At 40.7% G+C, this 23,668-nt stretch overlaps 1 protein-coding gene across 1 annotated transcript in view; it reads left to right on the top strand.

Annotated features, from left to right (window-relative positions):
• Window positions 1-23,668, top strand: part of LOC114649074 (calcitonin gene-related peptide type 1 receptor-like) — a 115,632-nt gene that overhangs the window by 8,484 nt on the left and 83,480 nt on the right. The window lies entirely within an intron of this gene.

Below are 23,668 nucleotides of genomic sequence, written 5' to 3'. Positions count from 1 at the left end.
TATAGTGGAAGTTAACCCAGACACAGACAGGCACAGTGACACAAGTCCTAAGCACACACGCTTTTATTTCTTTTGTTTTTTGTTTTAAACAGCAGAGCAGAAATCACCCACAGATATTGCTCGGCCCCTTCTCCTTTTCTCTTTCTTTCTCCTCTGTTTCTCTTTCTCTGCCTTTCTTTTCTTCTGCCACCTCCACTCCTGTCCTCGCAAGCTTTGTCCTCCTCCTCCTCCTGACTCAGGCTCCTCAAACAGAGTGAGGCGGCCTCTTTTATACCTCACCCGGAAGTGCGCCAGGTGCTCTCTAATTAACGTCCGGCAGCACTCCCAGGTGTGCCAAAAGTGCTGCATGGACACCCGGAAGTACTCCAGGTGTACCCGGATCCTAAACACACATCAGGCCATAGCACACACCTCCGCCTACATCATTACACTTGTTTACACTCAGATGAACTTGTTAAACGCATTACAGTATATCCGAAATAAAATGAAAATGCTTTTTGTAATGTACCATAATCCAGATTACAATATGTGAATGTCAGGTTGTATAATAGCTCATCTGAACTTCACACTAGTGGTAACACAACTATGCACTGGGCTTTATTCTTACATCAGAGAAGTACTTAATTATGACTATTGTTTGTGAAATGGGACATTTGAACTTGTTGCATTTTTTTTCATTACAATTTAAATTTATTAGGCGTCGGAGTCTGTACATTTTTGCTGACTCTGACCCTGACTCCAGGTACCCAAAATTGTCTCCGACTCCTTGACTCCATTTCTGACTCCGACTCCACAGCCCTAACTGGAAGCATCGCTTTATCCAGTTCTGAGGGTTCTTGACCCACCTTTTGGACCAGTGGGTGCATATTCCAGCCTCAGGCGCAACTTACCCTCCATTCCATTCCATTTCCTTCCTGGACAGATTGTCTTCTCATATCGGTCCCCTGTGTTTCCACAGGATGTCTTCCCTGAAGGGCAAGGGGTGCTCATGCTTCTAAAACATATGCTCCTTCCAGAGGCTTATACATTCTAACCTATCCAACTAAATCCACACTTCTGACGTCACAGGTAGAGTATCAAAGCAGCAACTTCACACTTTTGTGTAATCAGCTACAAAACGATCGATGCAGAGCCTTCAACTCCCCGTACCACAAATTACATAACCCAGAGCAGCACTTAACACAAATTCTTACCTGATCTAGTAGGGCCATAAATGTGACGGAGCAACAATTGGCTTATCCAGCTTCCCTTCAAGGTTAAACATTTTAAAATGAGATACTGCTAGACTTTAATTTTAAAAATATCCTCAATCTATTTGCTGTATATTACTCTCCATTACATGGAGTAAAGCCATGTGGACATGGGGAGCAGTGTTGTGCAAGTTCCCAGCTCACAAGAACGAGCTCAAAGTTCAGTTGACGCAGGTTAAAATGAATAAATTCACAATCATACTTCACTATTTCAATTTTGAACTCGTTCATGTTCAGTTCATTTTGTATTTTTTAAGGAGTGAGAATAGCCAGATCTGCCAGGCTGCAGGAGAGTTTTTATCCCCAAGCTGTTAGACTCCTTAACACCATGCTGCCCCCTGGGACCTTCCACATGGCCTCAACCACCTCGAAAAACAGAACTTTTATACATGCGAGCCACTGTCCTGCAAAGACGAGTGTGCAGGTAGAGAAGAACTGAAAATCTCATACTGACCTTTAAGTATTTGGACACTCTTGATATCCTTCTGCTGTGAAACATTCTGACCTGTCATTGTTTACACATCTTAAACAAATATTATCATACACTGATCATTTCTGTATTATCTATACCTATTATTTATTTATTATATTACATATCATACACATCAATATTGCTGCTACTTCTTTGTCCTGTCTTTTCACAATGTCTTGTCTTGTTTGTGTTTTCATTTTTTAATTTAAATTTAAATTCTATTTTTAATGTATTATTTGCATGTCATGTTGTTACACTGTGGACCCTGAGCTTCACAATTTCGTCTATCTGTATACTTGTATATTGCTGAGATGACAATAAAGTTCACTTTGACTTTTGACTTTGACTTTAAATGACCCACGAGTTTACTTTTTTCAGTTTTGCATGCCTTATATTAGGCTATTAAATCGTTCTTGAATAAAATACAATAATTATGAATTTATTTAAATACACTTATATTGAGTTATACCCAGCAACAAACACATATAACCATATATGCTAATATCCTCCCTGTCAAAAAAAAATTAAATAGGTGCAAGTATACATATAAACTACTGCTCTATTTCCAATTGTGTGACACAAATGGTGACTGTGGTGAACTAAATTATTACGCTGCCGGTCAAAATTCACGTCACATATTGCATGTCCAACGGGAGAACATATAAAGTGGCCTCATGAAGTACAGCATTTTCCTAAAAGCGAAAGCGGAGCTTCACCACATGCTCGTGCCAGAGTGAGTGCAGTTTAAGCACAAGCAGGCAGACACGGTGCCTATTTGATTTTACGTTGTTTTTTCTGGATACATAAAAATGGCAAAACATTCATACGAAATAAATATCTGTAAAAATCCACTATTTGTGCTTATACCACATTCGGATTCGCATCCACCCCGAAATTACAGGATAAGGCAAAACGTTTCATCTGTACCTAAACCAGATCCAGAATGTCACCTAAAACTGAACTCGCTCACGTTCAAGTTCTTCACTTGCTAATACGTTACGTTAAGTTCACCGTTCTTAGAAAAATGCACTTGTTCAATGAATGTGCAATGAAACACTGATGGGGAGAACATGCAGACCCCACACATGGAGCATGCGGGACACAAACCCTGGTTTCCTTATTGTGAGGTAGCAAAGCTACCACTGCACCCCCATGGCGCCCACAAGTAACATAAAGGGTAAAATTATGTCATTATATTCATTGTCACTTGAACTCAAGATGCCTTTCTAACAGAGGGATGTGACATTTGCAATACTTATTTATATAGTGACTTTTTTTTGCCTAACATTATCTCCATGTAAAGCATGGTACAGATCTACCCATCCATCTATGGACATGTTTTGTCCATTAAAGAATGACAGAAAGTCAGAATTAAACAGGAACAAATCTGAGATGAGATTCCAGCCCACTGCAAGCCATCACAACCTGATGGAGACACCAATTATCTTAGCACACTCTCAACTTCTTTCAGATTACAGATCACAAAGAAATTTAAACAGATGAAGGGAGAACAGGCCATCTGCATGAAGTAGGTGACTGGGCAGCATGGCCCAGATGATCAATGCTGGGCACAGGCCGGCTCACTTTAAATTATGACTACTGTGGGTCGAAGGCCAACATCCTTGCCTCTCAACAACATCTCCTGCTTAGAAACGGGAAGGGGAAGCTCACTTAAAATACACACGTGGCGTGTGCAGCGCTAGCTGTGGAAATGGTGTGTCAGAGTAGACAGGCCTCAGGAGATTAGAGAATAGCGAGACTTTGTGGAGCTGCACTCTCGTAAACAAAGATGGAACGTCAGAGCCACTCTGTTTGCGGATGTTTCAAAAAGTCGTAAAAAGATCAAGCCTGAGATTTTGGATTTGCTTGGGTACACAAGTTCCAGTGAATTCCTTTGGGTGGTTTTATGTTTTATTGTATCCTGTCCTGATAGTTTATTGACGTATTTAACTGTTTTACTTGTATGAATGCGAACAGTGCTTGAGTTTGTTAATCATAAGAGTGCTGCATAGAAATGTTCAGGTGCCAGTCCCAACCTGTGCCAAGACATGTACCCCCACACTAGGGCCTGGTTTAGAAATGACAGTTTTAACAACACACATGTTTTTGGGATGTAGGAGGATAACGGGAGTGCCCAGAGAAAACCATATGGACACCGGGAGAGCATGCCAGCCTCACACAGATAATAAAGTGAGGAAGAATAGGAATCCAGAATGCTGGAGTCATGAGGTAGCAGTGCTAACACGAACACCAGCCTATTGTCATTTGTCATCTTCAGTATTATTTAATCTTTATTAGGCTTGTCTCATTCAAACCCATAACCGCATATAGGACCAAGCAGATAACAAAATGTATGTGCAGAGGTTTGATTGGTTTATTTGTTTTAGTTTACTGATTACGTCTCTCTTTCTGGTAATGCCAGAAGTTCTTTTATTAGAACATAAGAAACCTGACAAATGAGAGGAGCCCATTCAATCCATTTGTTGTTTGTTTGTTTAGCTAATCTATCTATCTATCTATCTATCTATCTATCTATCTATCTATCTATCTATCTATCTATCTATCTATCTATCTATCTATCTATCTATCTATCTATCTATCTATCTATCTATCTATCTATCTATCTATCTATCTATCTATCTATCTGTCTTTCTGTTGTAACCAGTACGGGATGCCAATGAGCCCCAAACCACAGAAACAATGTCACCCAACACAACTCAAGTTTCAAATAAAGCTTTTTATTTGTCATCAACCTTTCCAAGTTAACACAACCAATAAATACACAAACATAATGTTCTTCTACTTTTTCCACCATTCTGTTGAGTGTCACCCTCTGCCTCCCGACTCTGACTACCCAAGGAGGTGCGGCGTGCCTCTTTTAAAATGTTTCCAGGAATGCATCTGTTGTTGCAGCAGTGGTCATCTGGAGCACTGCCGGGTAACGCAGAAACCAGGGCAGTCTTCCAACTATAGTGGCATCTTGAAGGACCCTGACAGGACTGCTCTTCTACACGCCAACTCCTATGCAACTTTGAAAGAGTCCTAACTGGGACCAGCCTGGAGACACACTGCCACCTGTTGTGTAGGGAAATGAACTGCCTCTGGCATCCATGTTTGCCCAGTCCATCTGTTATCTTTTTACCCCAATTGGGATAAGGATCACTAACCATGGAGCTCCTTCCATGCTGAAGTCAGGATGCCAGTCCAATCCAATCCTATCTATGGAGTCATCTCAGGATCTGTGAAGCTCCATTAGATTGGATGGGGGAGCATCTATAAATATCCCCCTGCAGCCAAATATCTATCTATCTATCTATCTATCTATCTATCTATCTATCTATCTATCTATCTATCTATCTATCTATCTATCTATCTATCTATCTATCTATCTATCTATCTATCTATCTATCCGTTTGTCGGTCTGTCTGTCTGTCTTTCTGTCTATCTGTGTATTATTTAGTTCCTTTCTATCTAATAGCTAAGATGTCTCAGTGTCTCCCCCAGATACTTTCTCATTGTCAGGGTTTCTACTCCAACCACATGGCTTGGTAGTTTGTTCCTGATTCCCGGAGCTCATTGCGTAAAGAAATGCTTCTGGCTTCAGTCCTAAGTGCCCTTCCCCTTAATTTCCTGTTTCTCTCTTCACGTCACCATTGACTTTCTCATTAACGTTTACACTTTCCTTCAGGCAGTGTGGCTCAGTGACTGTGGTATTGGAGCGTACATCACATGGGTGCCAGTTCACCTTACTTACCTTCACAGTTCACACAAGAATCTTCAACTTGCATTTGTTCCAAATGTAAAACAATTGTTTGGTGTCCCTGGATATTTTACCACAGCTGAACTACTGCAACTCTTTATGTGCAGAAGCACCAGTATGCGTCACCAGGCCACTGCAGATGATTCAAAAGGCAGTGGCACATCTGGTGTTCAATCAGCTGAGGTGGGCACATGTTACTCCACTTTTCAGAGCACTACATTGAATGTAGAAGGATGGTATTAAGTTCAAATTCTTGATACTTAACAAAAGAGTAGTCAACACCTGTGTATAAGGAGACACTTGTGAAGTGCTATGCTCCTTCTTGCCCCCTCAGGTCTGCCAATGAAATGTGTGTCTAGTGATGCCACCTCTGCATGGTATGAAATCTTAGTCCAGTCTTTTCATGTGTAGTTCCTGGCTGGTGGAATTAGCTGCCCACCTCCATTTGAAATTCTAAATCTTTCAATGTGTTAAAGACCCTCTAGTTTGGTGAATTTCTCTCTAACTGATATTAACTGTTGTTTGAAACCTAGAAATGGCAGCTTCTTCCCAAACAAAACCCCAGACTGATGCTTACTTGATTATGTTGACCTCTTTTGTAAGTCAATCTGGATACACGCATGCAAAGATAAATTTATAAATCAACCTAAGTGTGCTGGTGACAATAGTAAGGCACTATATAAAATAAGATTTATTTTGTTTTTTGTTACTGAGGCTCAAGGTTAAACGGTATGCAAACATTTGCACTTTAACTCTGTACTTGGGACTCGCCTTGGCATTGCTGCCAAAATTAAACTTGTCAGTTTTAGTTTTTACATCTGCACCCTACCTAAACACAGGTCCATATCCATAAAGTGCTTTGGAATAGTTTTTACTAAGGAATGGTGCGCTACGAAACACAAGCCTGAGGGCCAGCCCCGAAAGGAATATTAAACATTTGTACTCCACATCTGTGTTGTTTGCTATAGAAAGGAGACATAAAATAAAAGCAGCTTGTGTTCATTTCCTGCCTGAGGTTCAGATTATAATAATAATAATAATAATAATAATAATTATTATTATTATTATTATTATTATTATTATTATTAGGCTGACACCTTTATCAAAGGTGACTTACAACATTTGAATTTCTACTGGTTACAATTCCTTTGTTTTTCCAATTGGGGCAAAGGGAGGTGAAGTGACTTGTGTCAAATAGTCACATAGTGTCAGTACTGGGATTTGAACCCCCAGCAACTCCTGAGTTTGAAGGTGCAGAATTTAAATTTTAACAATTTTACATTTCCAATAAAGTGCTATATACAGTGGATTACATTACAATCTATATATATAATTCACTAAGCCGGGAGACAAGTAGCCACCCATGGAAAGCACGCCGGAAGGGGCGTGGATTCACTAAACCGCCGACAAGTAAGACGCCAATGGCGCACGCAGGAAGGAGCCACGCCCACCAACTCTTAGATCGTTGGATACGACGAAAAAATCACAGAGCCACGCCCAACAACTCGGACGCGACCCCTCGGAAAACATGCCGTCATTTCTGTTTGTCTGTGCCACAGTCCACTTGCAGCTCTGAGCCACGTTGACTTTTCATTAGTCAACCTCAGTGGAACCTTGGTTCACACAGAGGCAGCGCCAGAGAGAGACAGAGGCACAGACAGGCAGCGCGAGAGAGAGAGCCGCGCACACACACACACAGAGGCAACGCCAGAGAGAGACAGAGGCACACACAGACAGCGCGCGAGAGAGAGCCGTGCAATCCTTTAAAACTGAAGTTAAAACACAATAAAGGAAGCAGTCTTTAAAAACCAATAAGCCCTGTGCCTCTTTTTCATTAGCGTCTCACCTGCTTCAGGCCCTGCAACAGTCGAGACGCTCTCTCTGCAGCTGACCTTCTCTGTGCCTGACTCCACTACTGTCAGTCGCCTGATTAAAAATGGCCTTTTGAAGGGAAGCTGTGGACCCGCTATACCACAGGAACACCTGTGACATTGCATTCACATTGTTTTCCATTTATTTATGATCCTGTTGAGCAGATCAGACACCCAGGCAAACAACACTGAATAATCAATAGCTGCAACCACTTTGCCCGCCCCAACTCCTCACCTGAGTCGGTTTCTTCTGTGTTCAGCAGTGTTTCCCAAACTCGGTCCTGGTGAACCCCTGTGGATGCAGGGTTTTGTTCCAACCAGATTCCTAATCATTAATGCCGGTGAAACTCATCCTGGATAAGTCGGTTTTTCAAACGCAGACGTGTAGCACATTAGTCTAGCAGACTAGCTGGATGTAAAAATGTCATTGACGAAACTGTTGCTCTCAAACTTCGTAACATGGCTGTTGGCTTTGTTTGCCAACATTGGGATAATGTCGGCGACGTGGTCACAAACTGCAACAACTCACCACACAAGGACGCCCTAGCATTCACACTACCGGAAGACAACCATGGGATATGCAGAAAACAGCCATGTCAGTCAACGCAGATCAGACACCCAGGCAAACAACACTGAATTATCAATAGCTGCAACTACTATGCCCGCCCCCACTCCTCACCTGAGTCGGTTTCGTCTGTGTTCAGCAGTATTTGCCAAACTCAGTCCTGGTGAACCCCTGTGGCTGCAGGGTTTTGTTCCAACCAGATTCCTAATCATTAATGCCGGTGAAACTCATCCGTGATAAGTTGGTTTTTCAAACGCAGCCGTGTAGCAGATTAGTCTAGCAGGATGTAATAATCCGAGATGAATGCGCGCCCTCGCGCTGAGTGAAAATCAAATATATATTGAGTCTACAAAACATGATCAGCAAGTCTTTGATAGGCTGCAACAAAATGATGAAAGAACGGGCGCATTTTTTTCACACAAGCTGGGTGGGTGGGTGTTAGTTAATTAGTTACTCGAAGGATTTCAAGATTTAATATGCACAAGCGGTAACACTGTAAAAGCAGCCCAAACCAGAAAAGACGGCTGGCAAAAAGTGGCTGACAAATTAAACGCGTGTGCATTGTACTTACTGAAAGCAGCGTTACAGATTTTGCAAATGTTCCTTTTTTTCCCTCTGCTTAAAAAACATTAAAAAAGCAGCGTGATTATGCGGCGTAGTGCCGCGAGTTGGTATGCAGCGTGTAAAACAGTTTGTCGCGGATAATTTGCCTTTTACTTTAAGACGAAGACAATTTCCTGTTAGACTTGCCTTTGCGATGACAATTAATAAGGCACAGGGCCAAACTTTCAAAAACATGGCTAGCGGCTCATACGCTCGCACTGATTATGTCCCTGCCCTTTGTACGCCCCCCCCCCCCCCCCCCCAGTACTACCATGGTCGGATGACTTGGTGGATTATATATAGAAAAGCAGCCAAAACCGCAAACAACAATGAAAAGTCTACGTGACTCACACGTGCATATGGACTGTGCAAAGAGGAAAATGACTCAGGTGACGAGTTGGGGGTGGGCACATGAAATGTTACTTTTCTTGGTGATTTATTACATTTCCGATTTTTCAAATGTTAATTTTCTCCCTGTGCTTAAAAATCATTAAAAAAGCGGCCTGATTATGCGGCGTATGGTACTCCGCGGGTTGGCTAGTACAATTTATTTTTGTATAGCCCAAAATCACACAAGCAGTGCCACAATGGGCTTTAACAGGCCCTGCCTTTTGACAGCCCCCCAGCCTTGACTCTCTAAGAAAACAAGGAAAAACTCCCAAAAAACCTTGTAGGGAAAAATGGGAGAAAACTTGGGAAAGGCAGTTCAAAAGCAGACCCCTGTCCAGGTAGGTTGGGCGTATACTGGGTGTCAAAAAGAAGGGGGTCAATACAATTCAATACAATATAATGTATAATTACAGAGCAGAATTCAACGGTATATATATATATATATATATATATATATATATATATATATATATATATATATAAAATAATATATATATACACTGTATATAATATAAAGGCTTCTGTGGTTATCCCCCAGGGAGATAATATATTGTGTGTGGTTAGTTGGGTGTAACTATCTGCTAGACAGGACTTTCATTTGCAGTTTATTTTAATTATTTTTGTTTTAACTGTGTTGTGTTTAATTATATCATTTCAGTATTGTCCTTTGTCTTTATATAAATGTATGGTGTGATATACTTCTTTAATTATATGCTATTATACATATTTTCTATTTATTGCATTGTTCAATATTATCTATCTATCTATCTATCTATCTATCTATCTATCTATCTATCTATCTATCTATCTATCTATCTAGTGACCAGTAGGGGGCACTGCAACACCCCAAACCTCAGACACAACCACAGTGACACATGTCCCAGGTTCAAAAGAAAGTTTATTATAATAAATTACCTTAACAACTTGTAACAACAACTTTTTCTTCAGTAATAATAATAACCACAAGACAAGCACAGGTCTCTTCTTCCCTTTTCCTCCACTCCTCCCAGATGAGCTTTGTCCTCTTCCACCCAACTCTAACTCACCTTGATGAAGTGTAGCAGCTTCCTTTACATCGGACCCCGGTGTACTTTCAGTGCTCTCATATTGCATCCAGGAAGCTCTTCCAGGTCAGGCAGAACCTCCGCATGAACAGAGAGCCTGCCTACCAGCACTTCCCCTAGCAGCACACAAGCACCCCAACCAAAACTGCGACTCTCATGTGGCCCTGTCGGTGTCCAAACAGGAAGCACACCAGAACGATGTCACCACCCAGTGTACTGGGGAAGCACATGGTCCTGGAAAGCAGGCTTCCCCTGTCCATCCATTTTAATAGCATCCCTATTGGGAGCGGCCTGCAAGGTCTGGATTGAAGTTTGTGGTTGCCGTCAGCCATGCCTGGTTGCTCATGGCTGCAAGCTTATTTAAAGTGCGTCACCCAGTAGTTAGTTCACACTGAGACTTGTGGTTTCTTTTTTGGGTCAAGCTGAACTTCACGCTAGGGTACGTTTTTTTGACGAGAAGTGCTGAGAGTCTTGAATTGAAAACCTTGTGCCTCGCCCACATCAGGCTGAGTTAATGGGTCACTCACGTCAGTCCACACTCATTAAAACAAGCCAGTGTGCACAGTAGTCAGGGTCATTTATCTGAGAATCTCTTTAAGAGCAACAGCTCTGCTGTTTAGTTGGCTCAGTAGCAGTAAATGTACGTTGAGGATATGTTGCTACAGATGGGTGATGGACACCCTCAGAGTACCAAAGGACCTTTATATGTAAAGGTCTGCACTGTTTCTGTTGAATAAACATTCAAGGAAGCAAGAAGATTAATGCGTCTACAGTCCAAATGTTAGAGATAGCGATAAAACAGTATGCTTTTCAGGCAAAAATGGTTCTTTGTGGGCCTTCATGTTGGGAGAGCACAGGCGAGTGTTTAAACTTTTCTGTGAACTCCCATTTTGTATCCCAGCCTTGGGGTTAGTATGAATAAAGCACTTCCATAGACTCCTAAGCTCACCCATGATACTTTAGTTTCTTGTACGCCACCACTACAGGAATGTTCTACAGTTAAAATACGAGTAGACAGTGCATAGAACATCCATGGTGTAAACAAATAAACTTTACACTACAAATTCAGACTGCCCCTCCATCTAGAGACGGTTCCTGTGCCCAAGTGCTGTCAGAACAGGCGTCACCCAAACTGACTAAGATTAGTTACGCTAGAGAAGGTTATGGTACAGTATGTAGAGTATACAGAAGATTCTTTCCAGGGTTGCCTCCTTCCTTGTACTCAGTGCTGCCTGGGTGGTCTCCAGCCTACCAGACCCTAAGATCAGTGACATGCGGTGAGGTTCATGGCTCCTACAGAGTCAGATTTACAAATATATGAACCCAAAAGTGTGGCTTATTCACTGATCAACTGGAAGCCTGCACATTGACTGCTGGTTATGTTTCATATCTCATCAGCATTCTTTACACACACACACAGGTAAGGTGCATATTTGGCTAAGAAAGAACGTTACATTTATAGCGGCGAGAAAGCAGAAAGAGCGCATTTGCTCAGCAACCTCCATGTGTTCTAAATTTGCTGTTGCAATTCCACAATTCATACTCATTCAATACAAATGAAAGTATAGAGTGATACAGTATACAAAAAAACAGATTTCAATTTTGACCTTAATTGAAATATTTAGTTGTTTTTAAAAGCTTTTAATTATGATTTTTAAATCAATTTTAATAGACACTGTTCAAGAAAAGGATAACAAGAAAAACAAAAGAATATTTTATTTTATATTATTTTATTAATCTCTGTCACTTTCTTGTAAGAGTCCTCTTTATTTTCCTCTAGTTTTAAAAATCTTAATCTTCCATTTTGGTAGTCAGTTGAAAATAAAAATAAAAATAAACGGTCCGCTGCAGTGCACTTGACTTTCTGATATCGCTAACTTATTGACGCCTCTGCGTAGAAGAACAGCAAAGAGACCCTGTTTGGCTCACAGGCGCCCCCTTCAGGACGGCTCGGTACTGTCAGCCTCACCTTGTACCTTTTCACTTTTATGTCCAACTGAATAAGACTAAATATGTCACACACATTAATTAAAGATATTAGCCAGACTGCGGAAAGTCAGAATATATAATAAACGTGCCTGCAAACCTTATATTGGCAACACAGAGAGAGAGAGACAGCAATAGGCATACGCCAATTACAGGCATCAGCCCAGCAGTGGCGGAGCTCGAGTTCATGCCGCCGAGTTCGGGCATGGCGGTGCTTCAATTTTCTGCCCTCCAACTTATCTGAATATGTTAATCTATTTAAATAAAAAATTAAAATGACATATAGAGAGAAATTAAGATACATTTTGCATAGATTTATTCATATATAGAGAAACAGTAATAATTTTTTGTCTCGATGCATGCTCAATAATCCAGGTAAGGAAATCCTAGAAATTTGATTCTGTTCATCTGGACAAAGTTTTTAAGTGGGAGAAATATTTCGAGACTTATCGAAGTCTCTTCCTCAGTCTCAATTGACTGCAGGTTTCCCCAACCTTATAAACAGTACCTTTGCTTAATCACAGAGACTAGCACCATTGACAAAGGGCCAGCTGATCAGTGATATGCAAATTGTCCACTGATTAGTAGACGTGTGAACCATTCATAGAGGGTTGAGGAATGGCAGCAATCACAGCATTGTAAGATGGCGACAGATGTACCCTTAGGCCCCCTCCTCTGTTCAGAGATGGTCATTCCTTTTTCACGTAAATGGCCTCCTTGATTCCTCTTTCAAACCAGCGCTCCTCCCTGTCCAGGATGTGCACCTCTTCATCTTTAAAGGAGTGACCACTATCCTGTAGATGTAAATAGACTGCGGAGTCCTGGCCTGACGAGGAAGCTCTTCTGTGTTGTGACATGCGCTTAGCCAGTGGCTGCTTGGTTTCTCCGATGTACAATTCACGGCACTCCTCCTGGCACTTAACTGCATAAACTATGTTACTCTGTTTGTGCCGTGAGACCCGATCCTTGGGATGGACCAATCTTTGGCGTAGCGTGTTTTGGGGTTTGAAAGCCACTGAGACCTGGTGTTTCGAGAAAATGCGCCTCAGCTGTTCCGATACTCCTGACACATACGGGATCACTAAGGGTTTTCGCTTAGGCAGTGGATGTCCTTCCTCTCTCATGAATCGCTTGGAGCGTTCTTTAGGTGTCCTCCCTGCTTTGACAAAGGACCAGCTGGGATATCTTACTCAGGGCCTTTTTGACATGGTGTTCTTCTGCTTCCCTGGCCTCTGAGTCTGTGGGAATGGTGTTAGCTCTGTGTTGTAGAGTCCTAATGACACCTAGTTTGTGCTCTAGTGGATGGTGAGAGTCAAACCTTAGATACTGGTCCGTATGTGTGGGTTTACGGTACACATCCACTTTCAAATGTCCCCCGTTGACAATGGAAATTTCACAGTCTAAGAAGGCTAGCTTGTTATTTTTCATATCCTCTCTGGTGAACTTGATGTGTTTGTCCACCCCGTTGATGTGGTCTGTGAACTGTGGTACCTCCTGAGATCTGATTTTCACCCAGGTGTCATCCACATATCTGAACCAATGGCTCGGTGGTGTTCCAGGATAGGATGATAGAGCCCTCTTTTCCACTTCTTCCATATAAAGATTGGCTACTATAGGTGAAACAGGGGAACCCATGGCACACCCGTGCTTTTGCCTGTAGTACTGGCTTTTGTATATGAAATATGTTGATTGAAAACACAGTTCCAAAAGCAGGCACACTTGGTCTGCGTTGAGAGGGGTTCTTTTACTGAGAGTGGGGTCATTCTGTAATCTCTTATGTACTATCTCCACTGCTTCAGTCACTGGGACACAAGTGAATAGAGATGTAACATCAAATGAGACCAAGGTTTCTTCTGCCTCCATAATGATCTCTCTCACTTTCTCCACGAAATCCAATGTGTTCTGAATGTGGTGTTTTGAGCTGCCTACCACCGGGTTAAGAAGAGCGGCCAGGAACTTGGAGATGTTATACGTGACTGAATTGATCATGCAGACAATGGGTCTTAAAGGAGCACCCTGTTTGTGTATTTTTGGTAGACCATACAGACTTGGTGTAGATTCCCCTGGGTATAATCTGTGGTATGTGGTCCGGTCAATAGCATTGTCCTGAACTAACTGCTTAAGACAATCTATCACCTTTTTCTTGTAACCACTACCTGGATCTCGCTTTAAGGGCTCATAAGTATTTTTGTCACTGAGCAGAGATAAAATTTTCTCATGGTAGTCTGTCTGGTTTAGCACAACTGTGCATCTCCCCTTGTCCGCTGGAAGGATGATGATGTTGTTGTCCTTGCTGAGTGCCGTGAGGCCCTTCCTCTCCTCAATGCTGATATTGGATGCAGGGGGTTTTGCATTGCTGAGACATGCCGAAACTTTTATCCGCAGTTGTTCTGCTTCCAAATCAGCAATGTTGTTGTTTCTGATAGCAGATTCTGTGGCTGTAATCAGTTCCACTAGCGGGATTTGTTTCGGTGTGACCGCAAAATTTAACCCTTTAGAAAGGGTTTTTCACTTATAATAATTTATAAGCATCAACTAGACAAGAATATAGTACTGACGCACTGATAAGCCATGTTCTAATTATTAGTTTAATATAATTACTCTCCAAAAACCAGAACCAGTGTAGTGTACAAGTGATAGGTGGGGATGTTTTCTGCACAGAGCAAGAATGCATTCAGATTGATAACGAAACGGAATTATAAACTGTAAATTAGTTGTTTATCTTCCTAGAAATAATTATCGGTGTAATGTTTATGTTTATTTGTATTATTGCCTCATAAATTTCAACTGCTGTGTCTGATGCCATCTGAAAATTATTTTTGAAGCATTTGTAGATAAAAATCAGAGAATTTTACTTTTTTCATTTATGTGTGATATTTTTCCGAACCCTGCTGCTTACATACGAATTGTACTGAGCCTTTTGGCCAATAATGCCGACTTCAAAAATGTGCCACCCGGGGCAGACCGCACCCTCCACCCATCCGTAGCTACGCCACTGCAGCCCAGTGTGTGAGACAGAGCGCAGTCTGAGTTGAGGCTCGAAGGTGCCGCACCTCACGCTTATCACCTGTATTTGAACAGGAAATGCGCCAATTCAGCGATTTTGACTATAAAAATGATCAAAATTATTGGAATCATACAGAAAACAAATTCACAGCACAGACCAGTGGACACATTTATTATATGTTATCATTATTATTATTTTTTTTTTACTTTTCATGATGACAGGCTGCCTCCCCTGACCGCACATCCCTGCCTAAGACTGCAGGTTAACTATCTAACGTGTAGTATATGTATGTTGATATGCAAAAGTCTACAGTGCAGCTATCAAAAGTAATGGCAGGAATAGTTTTTATTAATAATGTGCATTAAACAGAAAAAAACAAAGCAAGTGACCTCAATATTTAATGTGCTCACCCTTCTCTGTCCACTGCCATGTAGTTTCTGAAGGCTCTCACATTCCTCTTGCCCACTTACCCCAGTCCCACTGCAGACTTTAACCGTCTTACTTGTAACTCCAGACTGGCTCAATGAAGGTGCCTAGGCAGCCATACCATCTGTTGCAGAGTTCCCAGGTCCTCTTTTTATGATTTTCGCCATGTGTTTTTGGTCATTGTCAAGCTGCAGAGGGAAGTTGTGACGATCAGTCCACACCATTGATGGATAAGAATCTGCCTGTACTTTCAGCAGTGAGGGGGCCATCGATTTTGTTCAAATCACCAACTCTGGTTCCAGAAATGCAGTCCTAAACCTGCAGAAGAATCTCCAATGTCTTTCACTGTGGCCTGCAGACAACCATCTATAGACCACTCTTCAGCCCTCTGGGAGACAAACTGCCTTCTGTTAGAGACCAAAATTTCAAAATTTAATTTGTCAGTCCAAAGCACCTGCTGCCATTTTTCTGTACCTCCAGTCCTTGTGTCCTCATGTTTAGCTTGATTTCCAACTCAGAGGGATGAATTTTTGGGCACAACTTTTCCATGCAGACCAATTCTCATAAGTCTTCTTCAGACTGTACAGGAATAATCTGGGGTGCCAGTGGTTTCTGACAGTTCTCATCTGATAGATCGTCCAGTTTCAAAAGGAAGTTTACTTGAAATATATCTTGTTAGCTGCACTCAGTTTCCATGGCCCACCACTTCTCATTCATCTGTTCTTCTGCAGAAACACCTAGAAACACCTGTGTGGATTGGGAGAAACCCCACTGATGCAAGATGACCTTCTGTCTTGTTGCTGTGCACACTTTTGCCATGGTGTTAAGCTGACACATCTCCCTTTAATAATCTGGTGGTCTATACTCAGTTCTATTCCTTCTGCACAGTTGTTTCTGTTTCAGTTTATCTCTTTGGTCCAACTGCCATATGATGTTATCGGTCATTAGCACCTTAGTCGAGCACTGGACTGTATGACAACAACTAGAAACAACTTGATTACAGTATGAGGTTCTTTCTTAAAGGATATTCAGCTATCTTATTGTGTTGCTTCACGTTTTGCAAACAGAATGTCTGAACACTAAAATCTGCTCTCTCCTATTGACACACTAACCCAGACGTCATAAAATAACCGTCCAAAACAAAAGCCTCAATGAACTATCTACCATACTCAAGAAATTAGCACAGTATTACTGCATATCTGTACACAGTATATATGGCTACCTATGTATATGTGTGTGTGTGTGTACAGTATCTATCTATCTATCTATCTATCTATCTATCTATCTATCTATCTATCTATCTATCTATCTATCTATCTATCTATCTATCTATCTATCTATCAGTTATATAGTGCTTTTCATATCTATCTATCTATCTATCTATCTATCTATCTATCTATCTATCTATCTATCTATCTATCTATCTATCTATCTATCTATCTATCTATCTATCTATCTATCAGTTATAGAGTGCTTTTCATATCTATCTATCTATCTATCTATCTATCTATCTATCTATCTATCTATCTATCAGTTATATAGTGCTTTTCATATCTATCTATCTATCTATCTATCTATCTATCTATCTATCTATCTATCTATCTATCTATCTATCTATCTATCTATCTATCTATCTATCTATCTATCTATCAGTTATAGAGTGCTTTTCATATCTATCTATCTATCTATCTATCTATCTATCTATCTATCTATCTATCTATCTATCTATCTATCTATCTATCTATCTATCAGTTATATAGTGCTTTTCATATCTATCTATCTATCTATCTATCTATCTATCTATCTATCTATCTATCTATCAGTTATAGAGTGCTTTTCATATCTATCTATCTATCTATCTATCTATCTATCTATCTATCTATCTATCTATCTATCTATCTATCTATCTATCTATCTATCTATCTATCTATCTATCTATCTATCAGTTATATAGTGCTTTTCATATCTATCTATCTATCTATCTATCTATCTATCTATCTATCTATCTATCTATCTATCTATCAGTTATATAGTGCTTTTCATATCTATCTATCTATCTATCTATCTATCTATCTATCTATCTATCTATCTATCTATCTATCTATCTATCTATCTATCTATCTATCTATCTATCTATCTATCAGTTATAGAGTGCTTTTCATATCTATCTATCTATCTATCTATCTATCTATCTATCTATCTATCTATCTATCTATCTATCTATCTATCTATCTATCTATCTATCAGTTATATAGTACTTTTCATATCTATCTATCTATCTATCTATCTATCTATCTATCTATCTATCTATCTATCTATCTATCTATCTATCTATCAGTTATATAGTACTTTTCATATCTATCTATCTATCTATCTATCTATCTATCTATCTATCTATCTATCTATCTATCTATCAGTTATATAGTACTTTTCATATCTATCTATCTATCTATCTATCTATCTATCTATCTATCTATCTATCTATCTATCTATCTATCTATCTATCTATCTATCTATCAGTTATAGAGTGCTTTTCATATCTATCTATCTATCTATCTATCTATCTATCTATCTATCTATCTATCTATCTATCTATCTATCAGTTATATAGTGCTTTTCATATCTATCTATCTATCTATCTATCTATCTATCTATCTATCTATCTATCTATCTATCTATCTATCTATCTATCTATCTATCTATCTATCTATCTATCTATCTATCTAGTAAGTGCCATTGAGGACAAACAGACACATAAGCCACAATGAAACAAATTGAAATGCCATCTTCTAGCACAGGCAGAGTCTCCATTCTGAATGTGGTAGAAAGAGAATTAAGCAGGAGCGCATTGGTCACTTTTACTCTTTCTTCATCATAGACATTTATTCAAGTCCATTTTATGATGATGCTCTTCAGTTACATAATGAGAAAAGAAACAGATATATAATTGGCAGATTGTAAAAACAACAACAAAATACGCTTTCAATTTTTGCAGATGTGTGCCAATTTTCAGCAGCTTCCAAGATGGCGGCAAAGACATTTCTCCATCAGGCAGAACAGGAAGAGACGGGTTCAGGTGGCCTGGGAACTGAAAGTTACATCATTAGGGACAGAAATGTCAGTCACTGCTTCTGCAGAGGGAGGAAAAGAAAAAGCATTAGGCAACAGCATTTCTAGCCTAAACTATAGCTATGAGCTTTGGGTAGTGACTTGAAAAACTATTTAGTGTATACAAGCGGCGGAGACGAGCTTCCTTTAAAGGGCGTCTGGGCTCGGCCTTAGGGATAGGCTGAGGAGTGCAGACATTCGGGAGGAGCTCAAAGTAGAGACACTGCCGCTTCACAACAAAAGGAGCCATTTGAGGTGGATCAGGCGTCTGAGTAGAACGTCTCCTGGACGCCTTCCTGGTGAGCTGTTCAGGCAGACCCAGGACACACTAGAGAGCTTATACTGGGGTAAAAGGGACATCTGGACATCTTGGCTTAGAGGGCTGCCCCCATGTCCTGGACCACAGAGGTGGAGGGAAATATGTGTCTGTGTGTGTGTGTGTTTGTCTGCCAGCCAGCATTGGAATAATGTCATAGAAAACCAACACCTAATGAAAACGTACATTTATTAGCCAAAATGCTCAACGAGAGGATGAGTACATGAGCAACAGATGTGAAAGGCACTATGTACAGATAGATAGATAGATAGATAGATAGATAGATAGATAGATAGATAGATAGATAGATAGATAGATAGATAGATAGATAGATAGATAGATAGATAGATAGATAGATAGATAGATAGATAGATAGATAGATAGATAGATAGATAGATAGATAGTACCTAGGCCAGCGTATGTATTGTATACAGATACAATACTGTTGTGATGTCTTGAGTATGGTAGATAGTTCACTGAGTCTTTTGTTTGGACAGTTATTTTATGAAGTTTGATAGATTAATAGAAAAACTAATACCCCAATTACGACCATCTGTCTTCAAGCATCTCTCTTCTTGGAAGATGGCATGGAATTTAAAGGCTGATAGTTTGATTGATTCCAGATTCTTGGCCCTTCTCACAAGTGGTCAGGGACTTCTAGTGCTTCCTGAGCCTCCAAGCTGTGGGATTAGAAACAATGGCAATTGTTTTTTAGACCCTGGAGTGCATAAGGTCATTTCCTCAGGAATACACATAAGCTGAAGTAAATAATGTGGTAAAGGTACAGGAAGTTGGGGGGCAGGGGCAGGGGCATTGTACCCTTTCTCTTTGTTCTTAGGTGGTAATAATGCGAATGCACAGCCAAGCCATTTCTCTGGAAGAGTCCTCACTATAAAGCTTAACATGGCTCTCTATCTCCTTGAAGTCATCAGGGTGGGACTCATGTCAGACTTAATGACTGAAGCGGCAATGAAGGCCTTTGGTTGCAGGTGCATTATGCTTGTGTATATTTACAAGTGCCAGGATCAGTTAAGATCAATCATCTTGGCAGCTTTTCAAGCTTCGGGCCCTAACTTTATAGAGTACGGGTATGCAAGAGCTGCAATACACTTCAGCATAACTGAGCATCCTAGTGCAGGACACTCTTTGTGCAATGTTATATTGCAAAGCATGAAGTACTAACAAAGACATGATGTGTAGATGGACTCTTTGGAAGGAGCTAGTTAATGCAGAAGTTCAACTACTTGACGATCATCCATCCATTGATCTATGTGTAGTTTCATAGCAAGATATCTGTTTTGGGCACCAAACAGGAACAAGTCCAGTCTTGGAATGCCAAGCCTCATTCAGTCACACACTCACTCACACCATGCCAGTACAGAGTCGCTATTAACCTAAAATGCATTTTTTTTGTCAGATGTTTCTATGGTATACTGAAGTATAATTCTAAGCATTTCATAAGTTTCAAAAGTTTTTATTGACAGTTATATTAAGTTTATACAAAGAGTCAATGTTTGCAGTGTTGGCCCTTCTTTTATTTACCCTGGCATGCTGTCAATCAACTTCTGGACCAAACCCTGACTGATGGCAGTCCATTCTTGCATAATCAATGCTTGGAGTTTGTCAGAATTGGTGGGTTTTTGTTTGTCCACCCGCCTCAGGATTGACTACAAGTTCTCAATGGGATTAAGGTCTGGAGAGTTTCCTGGCCATGGGCCCAAAAGTTTGATATTTTGTTCCCCGAGCCACTTAGGTCTCACTTTTGCCTTATGGCCCAGTGCTCCATCATGCTGGATTGTTCATTGTTGGTGACCAAACTGTTCTTGGATGGTTGGGAGACGTTGATCTCAGAGGATGTTGTGGTGCCATTCTTTATTCATGGCTCGGGATCGGGGCACCACCAGTGCAGAGCTTGCTCAGGAATGGCACTAAGCAGGTGGGAGTGAATCTGCATGCACAGTGAGCGAGGCAGAGACTTTTGGAGGATGGCCTGGTGTTAAGAAGGGCAGCAAAGAAGCCAATAAAACATCAGGGACAGACTGAGATTCTGCAAATGGTAAAGGGATTGGACTGCTGAGGACTGCTGGGGTCAAGTCATTTTCTCTGATGAATCCCCTTTCAATCGTTTGGGGTATCCAGAGAAGAAAAGGTGAACACCACCATCAGTCCTGTGTCATGTGAACAGTAAAGCATCCTGAGACCATTGATGTGTGGGGTTCACTCATAATTTTTGCCTAAGAGCACAGCCATGAATTAAGAATGGGATCAAAACATCCTCCGAGAGCAACTTCTCCCAACCATCCAAGAACAGATTGGCGACCAACAATGAACAATCCAGCATGATGGAGCACCGGGCCATAATGCAAAAGTGAGAACTAAGTGTCTCGGGGAACGAAACATCAAAATTTTGAGTCCATGGCCAGGAAACTCCCCAGACCTTGATCTTACTGAGAACTTCTGGTCAATCATCAAGAGGCGGGTGGACAAACAAAAACCCACCAATTCTGATAAACTCCAGGCATTGATAATGCGAGACTGGGCTGCCATCAGTCAGGGTTTGCCCCAGAAATTGATTGACAGCATGCCAGGGCGAATAAAAAGAAGGTCCAACAGTGAAACTATTGACTCTGTGCATAAACTTGACATAATTTTCAATGAAAGCCTTTGAAACTTCCGAAATGCTTGTAATTCTACTTCAGTATACCATAGAAACATCTGACAAAAAGATCTAAAAAACACTGAAGCAGCAAACTTTGTGAAAACCAACACTTGTGTCATTCTCAAAACTATACTCACTGCCCACATGTTTGATGCCCTAAAGCTTGAACTATTATGGGGGCCCCTTTGCAACCAATAATGATGTCTGGGTTACCACTGTTATCTTCTTCAATGGGGACGTTTCACAACCCTTTTCTCATACAGTAGGCACCCAACATTTTTAAGCAATGTGGACTAAAGTCATTTCTGGGGCCCCTCTGGGATTAGGGGGCCCTAAAGCTTTAGCTTCATTAGTTTCATAGTAGCTGGAAACAGCACCACATTGGATGACCCTGCTTATGGATACCGGACGACCTGTATTTCCTGAGGTAGTCACGTATTTCTGGCTCAGTTCTGGTGTCCTGATGTATTTTTAAAACATCCTCATTCTTTTCCATATTTTTAAACATTTCTCATTTCTTGGTTCACTGACAGAGTTATTGTAGAAAGAGCACTTTGGAGCAGACATACTTCAATGCAAAAAAATCACCTGTTGTATCAGTTCTATTCAAAACAGGCAATATCAGACCAATCAGATATTCTGTATTTAAGAGGCAAAGCTGACAAACAGGTAACTGTGAGAAGTGCAAGATGAAGCCGCTTAGTTCTGAGGCAGACGTGTTTATTCCAGGTTCAATTTGAAGTGAACGGCCCCAACCTCAGGTCTCATTTCCAACTCGAAAACTCAGGGTGGGTCTGTCAAGGCCGAGTTTGTCCAACTTAAGATCACAACGTCTGTCCAAAATGTTGACATTCACCCTGAACTTTAGTGTCAAACTGTTTAGTAGCACTTCTGTCTATTTGTGTCTCATTAAATCAGCCGTACACATCGTACCATCCAACGTCTCTCTGTGGATATGTGGCTACAGTGTTTGGAAACGCAAAATACGGCATAATGCGTTGTTATCAGCTGCTAATTATTCTGGTGGAGCAAGCACAGCGAAGGTTTTCCTGGATGCGTCCATATTTTTTTTCAGAATGTTTTACTGAAATGCATTCAACTTGGGTGTGACGTCTTTCCCAGCTTAGACATCTGACTTCCAAGGTAAAAGAAACGCAGCATTAATACATTGATATCAATAAACGTTTGTGCTCCATTAATGAAGAACTTCAGAGGGAATTTAAACTTCTCAAAATAGACGTATTTGGTTCTGAGAACAACAGAACTGATATGCCCAACACGTGGAGGGTATTTGCCATGGAGGATGCAGAGACAAAAGACAAAAAGAACAAAAAATTTTGAAAAGAGTAAGTATGCCAGGTGGTGTCAGATTAATGCTAAAATGTTGTCGTTGGGATTAATACCAGCTTTTGGACCTCAGTTTGAGTACCAAAACAATTCTGAAGCAAATAACGAATAACTCCTAAAACCTTGTCTTACTCTAGCATCCCTGGTACCCTGCACAGTCGATTACCTCCCCGGTGTGCCATGCTGTAGCGCTTCATTATGCACCACTTCCCTCTAGATAGCTGAGATGTCCCAATCATGTTGAAGCAATGGTGTTGGGGGGGTTCCCCATGAAGTCCCAATCACTTCAAAGCAATAAAGGGGAGATCTCTAGTTAAGTTCTGACGAGATGGACGTTTTTCTATAACTGCAATAACAAGATTCGAGAGAAGATGGCTGGGTGCAGGATTTAGAGGAAAGCTAACATTTACTTCCAGTACTGACAATTCTAAAATACTGGTATTGTACCTTTTAACATTTGTTTTTTGCTTTGTGCCCTCCTCCACCATAACCTCTCATCTATGGGGGAGGAGCGAAAGCTTGTGATTCATCAAAACTTTTGATCACTGGTTTTAAACGTTTTAGGGTCCCCTGATACCAAAAGCATTGATATTTCAATAATGGGTGTTTGTCTGTCTGTGTGTGTGTGTGTCTGTGTGTCACAGTTTCTGGAGAACGGTTTAGAGCTAAAACACAAAACGTAAGCCTGTGATGAGATGACGACGTGCAGGTTAGTTTCTGAGCCAAAGAGGCACTCTAGAGGAACCCGAAATTTCAATTAATTATGAATTCTTCTTGTCAATTGTTATCATAATGATCTATTTTATGATCAAAAAGATCAGTATCATATATCAGCATCAAATAC

Source organism: Erpetoichthys calabaricus, chromosome 3, assembly GCF_900747795.2.
Source record: "Erpetoichthys calabaricus chromosome 3, fErpCal1.3, whole genome shotgun sequence".
Classification (NCBI taxonomy): domain Eukaryota; kingdom Metazoa; phylum Chordata; class Cladistia; order Polypteriformes; family Polypteridae; genus Erpetoichthys; species Erpetoichthys calabaricus.
Note: the sequence above shows the minus strand (reverse complement) of the source record. Positions and strands in the feature narration are given on the sequence as shown.